This window comes from Cavia porcellus, unplaced genomic scaffold (genome assembly GCF_034190915.1).
Source record: "Cavia porcellus strain 051 isolate PalLab524CR breed Dunkin Hartley unplaced genomic scaffold, mCavPor4.1 scaffold_28, whole genome shotgun sequence".
NCBI lineage: Eukaryota > Metazoa > Chordata > Mammalia > Rodentia > Caviidae > Cavia > Cavia porcellus.
The window spans coordinates 49,292,845-49,308,169 of record NW_026947511.1 but is presented as its reverse complement, the minus strand read 5'-3'; positions in this window follow the sequence as shown (position 1 = coordinate 49,308,169).

Sequence of the window (15,325 nt, the reverse complement as noted above, 5' to 3'; positions counted from 1 at the left end):
CTAGTGAGACCATATAATATTTTTGATTGACTAATTTTATTTAAAAAAACAACACAGAAAAAAGCATAGAAATAATACAGAATTTCAAAAAACAAAAAGGTAACGAATTAACACTAGTTAATATATTGCATATTGTTATCTCAGAATTACTTGTTGAGGTTATACAACAATCTAGGCACAAAAGTTATCAATCAAACCATGACAGCACAGCTGTGAACTGTCTATATAGCATGCATATAAATGCATAAGTTTACATATTTTTACTAACATACATATAATATTTTCATTCTTCCTCATTTCCTTTCCACTATCCCAGTAGTTCTACCCCTTTGAGCACTTTCAATCTCTTTCACTATTGTAATGTCTATTGTATATTTTGGATCTATTACACTTTCATATTTTTATTTTTTTTACTAGGAAGTCAGTACCATATTTATAAATGTGAGTTTGATTTGTTTTACTTATAAATATGGTCTCAAGTTGCCTCCATTTATCTATAAAGGCCTCAAGATTAACTTTTTATAGCCAAGTAATATTCCATTGTATAAAAATACCACATTTTTATTTAATTTTTTTTAATTTTAATTTTAAAATTTTTATTTAGTTTTATTTTTTCTCTTTATTCTGTTGGTAATTTTTTATATTTTAAAGAGGATGTAACAGAATAAAACAAATCAAAACAAACCAGTGAAAAAGATACAGGACTTCAAAACATTATGAAATAAACAATAATTAACCAAATGTCTTTTGACATCTTCAAATTATCTGCAGATAACTTCAGACATAGTAAAAATCAAACAGAACACGATAGAATAGAAATAAGGAAAACAAAACAATGAATGCAGTAATGGACTTCACAACAAGCATACAGTAAATCCAAAATTGTTACCACAATCTATTTTGCCATTTTTGAAGAAACTGTCCCTGCTTTCAGATTTGACATAATCAAACAAAAGAGAATAAAACCCAACTGAACAAAATAGTGGAAAAAATATAGGACTTCCAAAACAAGACCATAGGGCATCAACAATGGCTGCAACCCTCTGATGGTGATTCCCCGAGATGTCACACTGTGTACTCTTATCCTCTGAACTCATGATAGACCACTGGTCCTATACCTGAAATGTTAGTGAAACAACAAAGTACCACAGGTATCCAGTTGCATTTCACATAGTTATTCTTATAGGTTGGGTTTCTCCAGATAAGCCTGTCACTTATGTTGGGTATGGCTGCCTAGGGTGGTTTTTACTTATTGTTGGCAAGCACTTGTTCCGGAAAGGGACAGCCAATGAATGGTGCTGGTTATCATCTGGGCTTGCCTGCTGGCGTGGTACCACAGTTTTTTTATACACGCTGTAGTTGATAAACATTTGGGTTTTTTTCCGAGATTTAACTATTACAAATTGTGACGCCATAAACATGGGTGAACGTATATCACTGTACAATGACATTTTTAGATTTTTGGGAAAATACACAGAAGGGGAATACTTGGATAAAATGAGACTTCCAATCCTAGTTTTTTTTTTTCTTGGGGAGTACTGGGGATCAAACTGATGACCTTGTGCTTGCCAGGCAGGCGCTTATGCTACTAAGCTAAATCCCTGGCCCTCCAACCCTAGTTTATTGACGAATTTCCATACTGATTTTCACAGGGGCTGCACCAGTCACACTCCCTCCAACAACAGGGGAGAAGTGCTCCTTTTTCTCCAAGCCCCACCCACATTTGGTATCAGTTGATTTCTTGATGGCAGCCATTCTTTCTGGGGTGAGATGGAATCCCAATGTTATTTTAATTTGTCTTTCTTGAATTATCAGTGATAAATATTTTTCCATAGATTTATTTTCCTTTTCTATTTCTTCATCTGAGAAGTTTGTATCCCTCTCATATGTCTATTTTGGATTGCATCTTTGAATTTGGGAACCTGATATTTTCAGTTATTTATATGTACTAGATAGAAGTCCTTTGAGGGGCAGCTTAGCCTTGACTTTCTAAGACTCTAAGAGGGTAAAAATTAAAACTTTCTTGTGTATAAGGTGTCTTATCTGTGGCATTTTGTTGCAGTGGAACAAAATGGAGTACAGCGACTTGAATTGCTAGGACATTTCACACTAGATCATGTGAACGATCCTTGCAAGATGCTCTTGAATTTGGCTTGCTAAAACTTTCTTGGAGGATTTTCCATGTTTATCATGGATATTGACTGACAATTTAATTTTCCTGGAGAACCTAATGTCTTATTTTTAAATATCAGTGTATTGCTGTCTACATAAAATGAATTTAAAAATGTTTCATCTTCTTGAATATTATTATGTTAGGTAGAATAAGTCAGGCACAGGCTTACAAATACCACATGATCTCCTTCATTTATGGGAGATAAATCTAAAATAGTTAACAATATATAGAAAGAGAACAAAATAGTGGCTATGAGGGACAGAGAATAATAGAGGACTAGCTAGAAGAGAGCTTGCTCAACAGGTACAAAGTTATAGTGAGATAAAAGGAATAAATTTTGATGTTTTACACCATTCAGAGTGCAAATTACTATTGCAGTATACAATTCAAAGCAGAAGTGTTTGAATATGCTCATCATACAGAAGGTAGAATTTTAGAGATGAGGAAGGAGAACCATGAGAGGAGGGAGGGAAAAAAGAGGTGGGTAGTCAGTGAACACCATCAAAATGTATTACCTGCATTTACCAACATAGCAATAGGAAAGTTATTGTTCTATAGCATGAATATGCAGTCATGAAACAATTATAAAATTTTAAGATAATGGTTATCTAATTACTCTTTGACATTTATTCAGTGTACACATGAACTAAAGTATCATATTGTGCTTCATAAATATTAACAAATAATTCATGTGAATGAAAATTAAATTAAACAAAATAACAAAATGAATTTCTAAATATTTACACTGGGGTCCAGGGTCAGGAAGCAAAGGCCTCAACTAATAGCTCCGTGTTTCTAATGTTTATATACCAGTTCAGAGTCTTCCAAGGAGGAGTGGATGGGGGACTGTGCAGATTCATGAACTATGTTATCATACTAACCAAAGAATGAAAGACAAAAACTGTTAAGAACTCATTTCTAATTAAAATTTTGACCCACAATTAAGTGCTTTGTCCTTGGTCCATACCTTTTCTCTATGGCTCTAATGATACAGTGCCCCACCGTAAAGTTTAGTGTATGACACTAAAAATTATGACAAAGTTAAGTACAGTTGGTCTTGGAATAAATTTCTAGCAGTGACCTATGATCTATCTTTAACATTTGAATTCATTTTATTTTTCAAATATTTGCAAAAATAATCGCCAAATGTGGTTTTAAAAATTAGACATGAAATAAAAGCTTGCTTGTGCCAGAATTATTACCCTGTGATTATCCTAAATAATATTTATATGAGGTTATAAATGTCGAGAAATGAGCGGCACTAGTATCTATCAAATGAATTATGGATCTTTTTCTATTATTTTTATGTAAAGCTAACTAATAGTGAACTCTACCTCTTATACTAGAATTAAAGTTGATGAAGTAGGGATATATATTGGAAAGAGCCTTCTTTTTCCCTACACAGGTTTCATATTTGTTCTTATTCCCTTTGTTATTTTCAGGTTGGACTATCCTATAAAACTATGTATATTGAAGTACTTCGTTTTTCATTTCAACTCAAAATCTTTATAAAGATTTTGTTTTCATTTCAGATTTATTGATGATCATAAAATTATGTCTATGTTAACAATGTGTTGTTCCTCAGGGTGCTGGTTCAGTCTTAGCCATTTTCCGATATGAAACATGCACATCTGAGAGTTTTGATGTCCTTTGGAAATAGCCTTTTTCTAACTGTGAGTTCATGGAGAAATTGCTGTTAAGTGACACAAAGTCTCTTAATGCTCGTTTTATCCTGATAATACCTTACATGTACAAAGTGGTATATACAATGCAGGAGGATACTGGGATGACAACACATGTGGGATATGGAGCATGAAACCAACTTCATAGTCACTGAGAGAGTGAAAGTTATGCTATTTTCAATAAGCAATTGCATAGGATTCCTGAGAAATACATAAGGGAAAGAAATATCATATATTAATTAAGTCATTTCCCCAGATATTCAGAACTCACAGCTGTAATAAATAACATTGCTATACATGTGTTTCTTCCCTTATTTTAGAAACTTGTGCAAATTTATATTGTCAGCTTACAATGAGAAAAGTTTTTTTGAAAGGCCAACTTTCCTTATTTAAATGTTCTTTAAAAATTTATTAAATTTTTGCCATAGTTTATATATATATATATATATATATATATATATATATATATATATATATAATCACATTCATCATAGGGAATTTGTAACTGTACATGATACACCTCAATTTGTTTTTTCTTTCTCCCATTGCTCTCCCCTCCCTTCAATTCTGCTTCTCTTCCTTATTCACAAAAATTTGTTTGCATTTTTCATTTCTTTCTTCCCCCCTCCTTTCTCCCTAGTTCTACTTTCTTTTTGATATTAACTTCTGATTTCACCATATCCCTTATACAGCCTGGTCCTTATTTAAAATTTGAATTGCTTACACTAGTAAGACAATGTGATATTTTTGATTGATTATATTTATTTTAAAAAACAACAGAGAAAAAAGCATAGAAATGATACAGAATTTCAAAAAACAAAAAAGTAGGGAATTAACACTAGTTAATATATTGCACATTGTTTTTTCAGAATTAGATGTTGAGGTTATAAAATCTAGGCACAAAAGTGATCAATCAAACCACGGCAGCACAACAGTGAACTATCTATCTATTGTATATGTTTACATATCCATGCATACATTTACGTACGTTTTCTAGCATACATAGAATCTTTTCCTTTCCACTATCCCAGTAGATCTGCCCTATTGAGCACTTTTGGTTCCTTTCATTATTGTAATGTCTATTGTATATTCTGGATTTTATTACTCTTTCAGATACTTATATTTTACACTAGGAAGTCAATACCATATTTATAAATGTGAGTTTGATATATTTCACTTATACATATGGTCTCAAGTTGCCTCCATTTACCTATAAAAGCCTCGATTATGTTTTTTATAGCCAAGTAATATTCCATTGTATAAAAACCACATTTTTTGATTTAATTTTTTTAAATTTTAATTTTATATTTTTATTTATTTTTATTTTTTATTTCTCTTTACTCTGCTGGTAATTTCTTTTCTATTTTAAAGAGGATGAAACAGAATAAAACCAATCAAAACAAACAAGTATACTAGATACAGGACTTCAAAACATTATGAAATAAACTATAGTTACCCTAATGCCTTTGATGTCTAAATTATCTGCAGATATATTCACACATAGTAAAAATCAAACAGAGCAGAACAGAATAGATACAAACAAAAAAAAAACAATGAATGCAATAAAGGATTTCAAAACAAGCATATAATAAATCCAAAATTGGTACCATAATCTATCTTGTCATTTTTCAAATAGCTGTACTTGCCATCAGATGTGACATAATCAAACAAAACCAAAGAGAATAAAACCCAACCCAACAAAATAGTGGAAAAGATATAGGACTTCCAAAACAAGACCATAGGGAATCAACAATGGCTGCAACCCTCTGAAGGGGATCCCCACAAATGTCACGCTACGTACTGCTACCCACTGAACCCATGATAGACCACTGGCCTTGGACCTGTAATGTTAGTGAAACACTAAATCACCACAGGTATCCAGTTGCATTTAACTTCCATAGCTATTCTTACAGCCTGTGTTTCTCCAGATAAGCCTGTAGCTTATGGTGTGTATGGCTGTAGGGTAGTTTGTACTTCTTGTTTGCAACCAATTGTGCTGGAAAGGGGTGATGTCTGTCTGTTCAGGTGCAGCAGCAGCCCATGCACGGTGCTGGTTGCCAGACTGTGCTTGCTTGCTGGTTTGGTAACACATCATTTTTATTCATTCTGCAGTTGATAAGCATTTAGGTTTTTCCATGATTTAACTATTACAAATTGTGTCACTATAAGCACGGGTGAACATATATCATAGTGCCATGACATTTTTCAGTTTTTCTGGGAAAATACCAAGAAGGGGAATAGCTGAATTAAATTGGACGCCCAATCCTAGGGTTGTTTTTGTGGTGGGGTACTCTGGATCAAACTCGTGACCATGTACTTGCCAGGCAGGAGCATATGCCACTAAGCTAAATCCCTGGCCTTCCAACCCTAGTTTTTTGAGGAATCTCCATACTGATTTTCACAGTGCCTTTTTTCTCAACCCCCCCCAACATTTGGTATCAGTTGATTTCTTGATGGCAGCCATTCTTTCTGGAGTGAGATGGAATCTCAATGTTATTTTAATTTGTGTTTCTTGAATGACCAGTGATGAATATTTTTCCATATATTATTTTCCAGTTCTATGTCTTTTTCTGAGAATATGTATCCCTCCCATATGTCTATTTTGAATTAAATCTTTGAATTTGGGGACCTGATATTTTCAATTATTTATACGTTCTAGATAGAAGTCCTTTGACTGAGGCATAGCTTAGCCTTGAAATTCTAATACTCTAAGATGGTAAAATTAGAACTATTTTGTGTATAATTTTCTTATCTGTGGCACTGTGTTGTAGTGAAACAAAAAGGAGTAAGGTGACTTGAGTTGCTAGGGCAATTCACACTAGATCATGTGAATGATCCTTGCAAGATGCTCTTGAATTTGGCTTGCTAAAACTTTCTTGGAGGATTTTCAATGTTCATCATGGATATTGATTGACAAAATAATTTTGATGTAGAACCTATGTCTTATTTTTAAATATCAGTTTATTGCTGTCTTCATAAAATGAATTTAAAAATATTTCATCTTCTTGAATATTTTATAAGGGTTTGAAATGTATTGATATATGTCTTTTAAATGTTTGTGATGGTTTAGCAGGGAAACTATTGGGTCCTAGGCTTGATTTGATGGGAATCTGTATCTTTCACTCTTGTACTAGAGAAACAGTTATAAAACAGGTATACAAATGTATACAGATGTAAATAATTGGCTTACAGTGGCCACCTGGAGTTTGCTGAGGAAGAGTACTGAGGGTCTGTCTATACATCAGAGACCGAAAAATTTACTCCAAGGTCTGGAGCTCATTGCAGTGTCCCATGCAAGTCTGGCCGGACCCTAGGAGGTCTGCAGTGAAAGGCTAAAAATTCTATGCCAGAAACTGAAAGGTCTATACTGGAAGCCAGGAGAAAATATCTAAGGGGAAGGCAAAAATGATCTTCTCTGAAGAAACTAAAGCAGATTCATCCTCCCTCACTTATCTTATACCATACAGGTAAGGAATCACCCAAGGATACTTCTTCCACACCCCAGGGTGCGGAAAACTTAAGTCAATTTAGGTAAGCATATCTTAACTAAACTTCTCAAGTTGACACAGTCAATCAACTATCACAAAGGCTTTCAAAATCTTTTTTAACTTTTTTAAAATTTTACTTTAAAGAATAAAATCAAGCAAAATAAAACAGAAGAAAGCCAATCAAAACAAACCAGTGTAACAAACACAGGACTTCAAAACAATATGAAATCAACAATGAAAATGATACAGGACGTCAAAACAAGATGATAGGGAATTAACAAAGATTACCCCCTTCAGAACGGCATCCCCTATAGATGTTTAATTACATATTGTCATCCTCTGAATAGATGATCAGACTACAGGCATTAGACCTGCAAAGTCAGCGAAACACTAAACACTACAACCATTAAATTATGCTTTGGGAGAGGGGTTAAAGATGGCTAGTTGGTAAGCATTAGAATACAGAGGCTCCCTGAGAATGACAAGTCATTTGTAATAATAAATCATTGTGTAGAGGTCCAGACAGAGGGATATGGATCCTCTTAACCCAGTAAGCAACTAATGGGAAAACAGGTGGTCAGACACACTGTCCTGGTGCTACCATTAGAGCACCTAAAATTAACAGATATGGTGCTCTTGTCAGAGCCCCAACTCATGTATTTGTGACTCACTAAAGTCACCTGAACTTCTGCTGCTGTGATTTACTAGAACCATGGCTGCTGCTGAAGTGGAAAGTTTGAAAGCCCAATGAAAAACAGTGCCAGCAAGGGACATGCATGGACCTGTGGTGCGTGCCAAAATAAGACCCTCCAATGGGAAATGGGCAACCAACTGGATGACATGTTGAAATTCATCAGGAACAAAGAAGAGCAGTGACGTCCATCAGTTGTTCCCTTCCCAGATCAGATGGGTGGGATCTGCTTGGCCTGGGTCATGACTTTGGCTGGGACCCAATAAGTCATTCCAAACCAATAAGGTATGCGTGGCACACCCTAATGCAATGAAGGCCCCGAAGGTTGACTGACCTGGAGGGGAGGAGCCAGCATACACTGCCCCAGTTTGCACCTACATGACCAACAGCATACTGGAGAGGGCATAAATCCTTGGCCAGTGTGTTTCAGAAAAACCATAACCAACAAAGAAAGCAGCTATGACCTCCTCTATGCAGCTTTATGGAAGAAACCAAAAACATGACAAGTAAAGAAATAAGGAAAAGTCCCATGCACCCATCCCTGAGAACAGTGATCCAAGAGATGTAAATACAAAAGAGATTGAGGGTAGAAAACATGCAATACGAGACATGGCATCAGTGGACATAAAGAGATATCTTTGAGACCTCATAGACGACCTGAAAGTGAAATATTTAACCAAGTAAAGCAAAATATAAGTAGATTAATAAAAGAAATGTTAAGAAACTCTCAGGAAGACGTAGATGGAACAATAGAGGAACACAAAAAAGGAGAGAATCATTTGATGAAGAATACAAACAAAATCTAGAATATATGAAGCAGATTCAAAGACATTACCGGGAAATTAAAAACTCCATCAAAAGCTGGCCAAACTGCTTAAAAGAAACTAAGGATAGATGATCAAAACTTGAACACAGATCCGCAGTGTGTGATCATGAAAGGAAAGATCTCTTAAAAGTAACAAGATAACAGTAACAATACAAAGGCTAGAAAATGACAAGAGGATCTATAGTAAGAATAAAGAATGTGGATGAAGAAGCAGGTGTAAAAACAAAGGAAATACAAAGGCTATTCACACAGAAATAATTAAGGAAAACTTCTCAAGCATAGGAAAAGGAAATGATATTCAGATGTATGAGGCATATAGAACTCCAGCCACCAACAACTAAAACAGAGCTACACCAAGACATATAATAATCAAGATGCTCGAAATTCATCACAAGAACAGAATACAAAAAGCCCTCAGAGATAAGAAGCAGATCATTTATAAAGGAAAACCCATCAGAATCATGACAGACTTCTCAACACAAAACATCCAATGAAGAAGAGATTGGAGTGAAGTATTCCAAGCCCTAAAGAAAGTAACTGATAAGATTATAGTGCATGCAAAAGATGAGAAGTATAAGACAAAAGAGGCCTTTATTCTGAGAATGCGGAGAGAGAAAACAAAAAACACCCCGACCACTAGAGTCTGGCTTTCTCTCTGGTGGACACGTGGTGTGGGGGCATATAAGTAACCTAAGTTTGGGGTGGAACCTAAGGGGCATTAGTGATGCACAGGTAGCCCATTGGCACTCATTTGGTGGCAGAGGTAAATTCCTAGGATGGGGGAAGATACAGTCACATGTAAATTCCTAGGGTTGGGGAAGATGGAGTCATAGGTAAATTCCTAGGGATGGGGAAGATGGAGCTCCTTGGTTCCACCTGAGGCTTTACAGGGTACAGTGTCCTGTTTGGGCCAAAACTCTTTCAGTAACCTGCAGCCCAGATTGATGTACCCTGAAAAACTGTCTCTAAAAATTAATGGAGAAACAAGATGTTTCCAAGACAAAGAGGAATTAGGGGAATCTATGACCACCAATTCAGTCCTATCGAGAATACTGAAGGACATTCTAGAGAGAGAAAAAATACCAAGATTTCAGGAACAGTGGCTGAGAGGCCTCAATTAATGGGGCAGAAAGTGGAATGAAGTAGAAAAGCAGACAACTAATGGCAGAAAACTAGCATAGCAGAATTGAGGCAGAGAAGGTTGGCTATAGTCTCCAATATAGATGGCCTTGATACACTAAAAAAAAAAAAAAAAAAAAAAAGAAAGAAACAGACAGAATAGATCTGGAGGTAGAGTCCACTGAGATGCTCTGTATAGGAAATATAATTAACCTGAAAAAGGGTTTTGGGACTGAAAAACAAATATGATTAAACAATGCTCTGTGTGACAGGGAACCAGAGAGGAATAAGGACAAATCAATCAGCGCCTACAGGTAGCAAGGAAAGACAGGCATTTGTAGGTAAAGGAATACAACTTGAGATCAAGTCCAGGAGTGAGAAGGTTTGGTAACACTTAAGTAAATAGCAGGTTGCCCCCATATTTAAAACTGAAGGAGTTGGTGGGATCCAAAACCCACAGTACACACTGTGGAATTGAAAGTAAAGGAATAGTCTAAAGAAAGAAAGCAGAGGGTAATAATAGTGTATCAGGATTTAAACCCTATGATCCTCTCATCATTCTGTTTAAATAGATTATATTCTGTTCCAATTTTTCTGGTTATATAAATTTGAGGGCACAAACCGTTATGCCAAAAATATCAAGGTATAGTACGGTAACCGCCCTTAATTTCCTATTATCTTAATCCAAAGGCCTGTGTGACTTATACTGTTTTACCACGACTGAGCTTATTAAAATCTAGTTTGTTCTATTGCTGTTTGGTTTCAACAGATTTTATTCAAAACTGTTATGATTGATAGTAACTAGACTGAGGGTATAGGCAACTACACTGAAGATGGCAAGATTCACTAGGATACCCTTTCTGGTTTGATTATTACCTGCTTTTCAAGTTTTACACTATCTACAATGTTTTGTTTTTATTAATGTTGTTATATAATGCTATATCAATTGCATTATGCTTGATGATATACACAATTTTATTGACGATAACAAGAGACACCACAGTAACCATAGTAGAACACCTTGTACTGTGATTGTATATGAATTTTTGGTTTCTTTGTTTTATAGGAATATGTTTTGTTTTGTCTCGCATTGTTTTGTTTCTCCCTCTAATACAGAAAGAATAGAAATACATTGAGAGATTCATTCATGCATAGAACCTATAAACAGTTTATGAGAACTGATCATATAATGCATGATGAAATGAACAACTACCTTGATGCAAAACAGACATTAAGATATCCAGTGCTGATCCCGTAGTGTCATGATATGAAATCCAATAATACTATTATTCTTTGTTCAGAGTGATTTTAGCCTGTTTTGTTTTATTTAATCTTAACATACATGAAGTTATGGATAGCTATTTTGAAGAGAATGAGAAACACAGTGACAGCCATTGTTGACTTCCCTGTAGTCTTATCTTGAAGACATAAAATACCTTCCTCCTTCTTGTTCAGATCACTTCTATACCATGTTATTTCATGTGAATTCTCTGTATGTGAAGATATAGCCAACTATTTGGAAGAAAAGGCACAATATGATAGATAGTGAAGATCACTGATTGACTTGCTTTGAAATTTATGTCTCTTATATTGCTTTCTTATGTTCTGTTTAGTTCTGTTCTGTTGTGTTCAATTTTACCCTCTTTAAAATAAAATTAAAAATTAAAAATAAATAAATTGCACTTTACCTCAATAGCTATCATTGCAGCCTGTGTTTCTCCTGTTCAGCTGGTTGCTTACAACAGAGGAGAGAAGATATTTGGCTCTTTGTGTTTCCCAGGCCACATGCTGGAATGGTCTAGCATTTGTCTCTCCCCCCAACTGGCAGCATATGGCACCAATTTACAGGGAGGGCTTTTTTCTTTGTGACTTGTTCTCTTATCTGCAGTCCACCAATGGTGCTGACTCATGGAAAAAGTCTGGGGTCTGGCCTATCCCCCAGTGGCCCGCACATAGTGCCAATTTGTGGGGAAGACTTGCTTCTTTGTGACTCCTTGTTCTTGTTCCCTGCCATCCCTCAAATTTTAGTTGTTATTTTATTAAGTCAGTAATTGATGGGGTCCAGTGTTACATTTCAACATACATACACAAAATGCACTTTTAAAATAAGAATATTTTTTCTATGTTTGGAGCTTTTGCATTCTCTTCAAGATCTTTATAAAATACATGAAAAGTTAAGAATTATATTCAACCTACCATGGTAAAGATCAGTAGAACTTATTCCTTTCAGCTAGCTATGTTTTCATGATTGGTCTACTCCCTTTCCTGATTACTGGGATTAACTATCCAAATTTCAGGTAACCAACACCTGAAATTTAAAGGAGAAGTTTCATTTGGCTTCCTTTTTCAGTCTATGCTTGGGAAGATTCAGGAAGAAACTTGCTTATATCTTGACATCCAGGAATAAGAGAGTGTGGAGAAACCAGGGTAGAAATATACACATCCAGGTTAATCCCCCATGTGATCTACTTCTTTATACCTGGCCCTACAACCTAACAGCAATGAGGTATAGCTCCTGCACAATTCAGTCGTCTTCCAGATACCCTGGCTATAAGCTCATGATAGGGAGCATTGTCATTTTAAATCAGAACACTTCAATTCTGGCCTATAAAATCTCATGATCATGTCTTTGAAAAGGGTTACTTGATTTAAACTACAAAGTATAGAGAATTGTAAACTATAAGATTCAAAAAAATATTACTAGTGACAGACAGCAGGTGTATAATCAGCCCTCTTTAGTAATGTTGAGATCGACCCAGAGTAACATGAGCAAATATTTTGAGGTGATTTAGGTATGCATCTTGACTGGAATAGTGTTCCTTCAAGATTACTACACCAAATGTTTTGAGCTGTACAGTTAAAAAGGAATCCCATTCCTTGGACCTATAGATATACTTTCTTGAATGTGAGCCTTAAATTAAAATGAGATGCACTGACTCCTACTACCTACCCTAGTGAAACTTGGCCTCACATAGATTATATTTTGTAATACTTAGGAAAAATATTAATGCATATTATTGAAGCAATAAAAGAGAAAAACTACAAATAGCCTGATAATATTAAGGGTCAGTGAATATGTGCAGAAATTGAAACACATTTGTAGAGGGAATGTACAATGGCATAGTTCTTCTGGAAGAGTATGTCAGTTTCTATTAATGTTGAGTCTACTCTTACAGTATGATCAAGTGACTTAGTTTCTTTTAAATGCTGAGATCCAGTACCTAAGAACCACAAGTAACATAAGAAAAGGTAGGGATAGAGGTATGGCTTAGTGGGACAAGCACCTGCCTGGCAAGCACAAGATGCTGACTTTGATTCCCAGAACAAGAGAGAGGGAGAGAGAGAGAGAGAGAGAGAGAGAGAGAGAGAGAGAGAGAGAGAGACAGAGAGACAGAGACAGAGAGACAGAGACAGAGAGACAGAGAGAGACAGAGACAGAGAGACAGAGACAGAGAGACAGAGAGACAGAGAGAGACAGAGACAGAGAGAAACAGAGAGAGTCAGAGAGAGATAGAGACAAAGAGACCAACAGAAGGTAAAAGAAAAGACTTATTTTAATTCACAGATTGCACATTTTTGTTGGCTCCAAGGCATCACAGATGGCAGTTGGGGCATGGGAGAGGAGAAAAGTCTGCGAAATGAAAGCAGGGAGGAACAAGTGGAGGAGGAGGGAGACAATCCTTTCAGGTAGGATTCATAGTGATTCACCTCTTCCCACCAAGTGTCACTTCCCAACATCACTCCCAGCTGCAAAATCATCGAGGACAAATACAGAGATAAGTATGATATACCCATGATCCAGCAACCACCCATGATCCAGCCCTATGAATGTATAAAAAGTTATGCTATTTATAAAGCATAACACCAAGAATTTATATACAATAGAAATGTGAAAATGTATGTTCATATAAACATGTTTACCTGAATACTTGTAGCTGTTCTATTTAGAACCACTCCAAACTGAATCAGCACCAGTGTTCATCATGAAGGAATAATCAAATAATAGTAAATCTGTGTTTTCCATGAAAAATTAAATTCTATCTATGTTAACATGGATGATTGTGTAAAGCCTTACACAAAAGGAAAGCAAACATTTTCAAAAGATTACAGATTATGTGAACACTAATGGGACATCCTGCAAAATACAAAAGTGAAAAAGAATAAAGTTGGTCAGTTGTATCCATGACAGGTGTGTGGGAGAATCTGATCACAAAAGAACAGCATGATAAATTTTATTTGTGTAATGGAGCCATTACTTATCTTGGGTACAGAGGCTATAGAAATCACAACACTCATTAAAGCTCGTACCGATGTTCAATGCAAGAAAATTTATCACATATATTAAGAAAATGCCCTCCAAAATAAAAGATGATGAAAATACATGACAGAATATTTATGTCTGAGTATAAAGAAGGTTATGATGACCTAAGAGTATATTGCAGGTGTAATTCCCAAGCAGGAATCTGAGACCTGAGATTCGGAAACTTGTTTTCTCCTGAGTGTGATACTATTTTGCACAACTGAGAGCACTTTGATTATTTCTTTACTTAAAACATTGTAATTTTATTTTATGTGTGTTGTTTCATAACCAGAGCAGATAACCCAAAGTACACAATAGGAAATAATCCATTTTATTGATAGTTTTAAAAATATTTGAGAACCTGACCCTGGATAGACAGAGCACATTTTCCTGTGTAAGTCTGTAATAAGTATTGGATTACCATAAGTGAAAATGTTGATTTACACGCATATATATATATATATATATATATATATATATATATATATATAATTGTATTAATCAAACATAAGCAACAGTTTCCTTACCCTACAACATAATATCTGAGAACAATTTATGAGGGGAATTAAATGATTGGAAGTACAGTAGAAAGACTGAGGAAAAAAAAGTGTGCTCTAGTATTGGAAGATCCATGCCATGACCGATGTTTTAGCCCTTTCTACTCTCTGTGGGCTCTAATATGTGTACAAGATCAGAGAGAGGAGAGTTAGGGTCGTCATCAAGGTGCCCCACTTCCGGAACCTTAGGGAGTGGACAGATGTCCAGATGTCCCGAATCTTTGGGCCAAAGCCTGAAGAAATGTCTCAGGGATCCAGTAAAACCACGTTGAGAAAAGGTGCGGATGTGGCTGTTGTCTATCATGTTATAGAAGGAGACACCCTCATCCTCTTAGTCTAAGAAACTGCACAAAATGCTAGAGGGCTCATTTAGAGTGAGTTGAGTCTCTGGTGAGGTGAGTGCCCAATACTCATGGTTATAAAACCTAAAGGCCTAGAAACAGTCCTCATGTTTTATGTAAGTCCTCTCTTTACTCATGACATTACTCT